The sequence below is a fragment of the Ascaphus truei genome, chromosome 4, assembly GCF_040206685.1.
Source record: "Ascaphus truei isolate aAscTru1 chromosome 4, aAscTru1.hap1, whole genome shotgun sequence".
In the NCBI taxonomy this organism is placed as follows: Eukaryota; Metazoa; Chordata; class Amphibia; order Anura; family Ascaphidae; genus Ascaphus; species Ascaphus truei.
This window is the reverse complement of record NC_134486.1, coordinates 355,027,881-355,031,230: the sequence shown is the minus strand read 5'-3', so window position 1 is coordinate 355,031,230 and position 3,350 is coordinate 355,027,881. Positions and strand designations below refer to the sequence as shown.

Sequence of the window (3,350 nt, the reverse complement as noted above, 5' to 3'; positions counted from 1 at the left end):
GGGGTCCCTGAGGCTATCCGCTATGGTAATGAAGTTTACTGTAAATGCATTTTTATTGCACAGGATTCATGCCAGGGGTCTCTGGTGCTAATATTAATGGATATCAGCTCCAGAGATTCCCGCCATCAATCCTATGCAGGAAAAATGCATTTTTTTTCTAAGTCCCATCTTGCCGCTTCTCTGCAGGTTTCCAACACCTTTAAGCCAACTTTTTCTGGCGTGAGAATTTTGTGATAAAATCACCATTCTAGAGCGGTGATAGGCGTTCACAGCCAAATCACTGCTACTAGAATTGCACGAGTTTATGAACATGCCGAAAAGTGGTGATAAGTGGCTTATCACCGCTGCCTCTGTGATTTATTTTTATGACCAATTTTTTTTGAGCAATTCAGTCTTTTATCACCCACTTATCACCGCTTACTGAAATAGGCATTTTGGGTGATAAGTGCTTGATAAGTGGCTTATGAACGCTTTCTGAATGAGGCCCTTAGTGTTTTGTAAAAGCAGAGCTTTCCCTGACAGGTTAGTCTGCCGTCCCCATCTGACATCAAAGAGGTTGTGTCATTGTATGGAACGTCCACTCTCTATTCAGCATTTACACCTCGGGCTGGAACACATAAGGCTATTGAGAATAATAATGTTCCAGACAAGGAATAATTTCTTCTTTGGTCGCTGGCTCCCTCAAGAGACCTAACCCAAGAAGGGAAGCACATTTTGGATATTGAATACCAATCAGACACTTAACCCCTTCTGTGTTGAAGGAGCAGAGTCATGCATTTCAGGCCCCTTCAGCATCAAAGGAGTTAAGCTGGCTTCTTTATCAAAACAACAAAAACTTGCACAGCTGGAAACACACTTGAAATATATCACCTTCTTTTTTTCCAGTTAATAACAGGTTTCCTTCAAATTAGCAACCATCATAACTTCATGAAATAAAGCTTAACCCCACGGACAAAGTAATGTACAGTACTATCAACAATTAAATACAGGAAATCAATACACCTTCAAGGACATGTTGTATAAAATAATACAAACTACTATGCAGCATCCAAGAGAAAGTAATCACCGGGGTAGGACTTGACTAGTAGTTGTGGCGATCAAGAAGCTTTTGGTTGCACTACAAGATTAAAAATGAAGAATCAAGTTTGCAACCAAAAGATAATAATCATTTGAGCGCCAGAATGATCTATAGTCATTCTCCACCCACTGAGAGATGTATAGTATAGCAACCCCTTCAGTGCTGCAGCAGCCTACAACACAATTTACTTTACTCCTAATGGGTTCACTTATAGTTGCAGAACTTTGTATAAGGTTTATATAAAGTTTATTTAGACTAACACACCACTATACCTTATAGATATACCAGTCTAAACAAGACATCTCTGGCTAGGCACGGCCTTAGGCTGCGCTTATAGTGCTGGCTACGGCGACAGCGGCGTCGCGCAGTGCCGTAGAAAGTAAATGCAGTCCATCACGGGTGCTCATAGTGGACGTGACCGTGACGGCGCTGCAGAGCGACGGAGCAGTCGCGATCGCTGGAAGTCAAAGTATTTTTATTTTTTCAGCGACCGCCGCTTGACGTCAGGAGCGCGTGAGCGGTTCAGCCAATGAGAGCAAACCGCTCACGGTCACGCCTCCGCCCACCCCCCAGTCGCCCTCTCGTCTCCTGCTCTATAAGCAGTAATCGCTATTACAACGGCGACGGCTGACGTCACGCGGTCGCTGTAGACTGCACTATACGCGCGGCCTTAGGGTTCTTAGGGGCCCAGACAAGAGAGTCAATGGGGGCCCCTTAGAAGTTTTAATTTGATTACTTGTAAGTCACTTCGCAAGTTGGGCATTTCTGATTTAAATGTCACTTTACCCTGTCGATGAAGCCACAATGAAAGTATCATAATACATTCAATTTTATTCATAGTTATTACAACTGGAGTGAAGAATATTACCATTTACATAATACATGTAACATTATATAAACACTTCACTCCAACAGTTAAATAGCTAGAACATAACTTGTTAGGTGGTAGTTAAAACCCATATTAACTTCTTCACCCAATAAAACATTTGCAAAATTTGGGCCACCCTCCCCCCCCCCCCCCCCCGGGCAATTGCCCGGTTTGCCCTTAACTAAGGCCACTATTGCCTCCAGCCCGGCAAGGGTGACCCGAGTGGGCTGCAAAAGTGTTGCAAACAAATTGTACCAAATCTATCGAGGAAAAACATTCCCATTGAAAGTAATGGGATGGTCTTATTCAGTAAGCCTAATGCACTAGTTTTGCCACAGGTTTGCAGCTGGCGAAACGTTGATGTCGTCTGTCCCACTCACCTGAAGCCATGGTGTATAATTTGCCCTATAGTCATACCCTACAGACGCCTCTTGCACCTATTGAAGCTGGATGAAATGAAACCCCATAGGAGCGTGCTGTGCGAAACCTCTTACCTTGTATCCTGAGCGGGCTGCAGCTGGAACTGGCAGCTGGAACTGGCAGGACACACGAACCTCATCGCTGCTGTTTACAGAAGTCTGACAGATCTTAATTGAAAAAGATGCCTTCAGCTTTCAAACTCAAAGAGACACAAGTGTTATCTGTAAACAGTTTCCTGTTTGAAAATGTTCAGCTGCTTTGCGGGATAATTAGGGATGAAGTGTGGGAAAGCTGAAAACGCTTATGATGTAACCCACCCCAGCTATGTTTAGGGGCACGTCCTATCTCGGTTGGTTGTGTGGAGGGTTTTTTTTTTGGTTTTTTTTTAACCCTTTCACTCCAACACAAAATAAAGCACCTAATAAGTGCCATTTCCTTATATTACATTTTAACGGAAAACATTTGAATAATACATTTAAGGAATTGGGTTCGTGAAACTATGTATGAAAGAGGAAAACAAAAGAACATTGACAATATTATACCTACGTATACCCAGTTTATATAGTTACATAGTACAGGGGTGCGCACACTGGCGGGCGCAGAGATTATAGAGGCCCCACGCTCTTCCCCGAGGCATTTAAATTAAATGTCGGGGGACCGCCCGAGCCCCCTGTAACCCACTTACCTTGATTCAGCTGTCTTCGGGCGAAGCATCACCAAGGCAAAGCAGCGGCAAATTAGGCCGCGTGGTCACGTGACATAATGTTACATGAGTAGCATGTAGATGTCATCAGAAATGTTGTCTAAAATAATGGATATTCAATGTCTTAAAGCAGCAATCTGGCTTTTTTTTTACCTATGTTTGTTTTTCCGCATTGGAACCGTTGGGCTGTCTGGACAGTTCTATGGCCGTCCAATAGGAAGTTTGACAGTACGGATTCCTATTGGCTTGTTGGACTCGTGAGATTTGATGACCATTTTGAT

At 43.4% G+C, this 3,350-nt stretch overlaps 1 protein-coding gene across 2 annotated transcripts in view; it reads right to left on the bottom strand.

Moving 5' to 3' along the window:
• The window catches only part of COLEC11 (collectin subfamily member 11), a 35,682-nt gene extending 33,061 nt beyond the window's left edge, over positions 1–2,621 (bottom strand). The window contains exon 1 of one of the 2 annotated variants that reach the window (XM_075598297.1): positions 2,441–2,621. The gene's annotated coding sequence lies outside the window, so the exon portion shown is untranslated. The remainder of the gene's footprint in view (positions 1–2,440) is intronic. The other variant, XM_075598298.1, reaches the window with a different exon arrangement.
• Between the last annotated feature and the right edge of the window lie 729 nt (positions 2,622–3,350).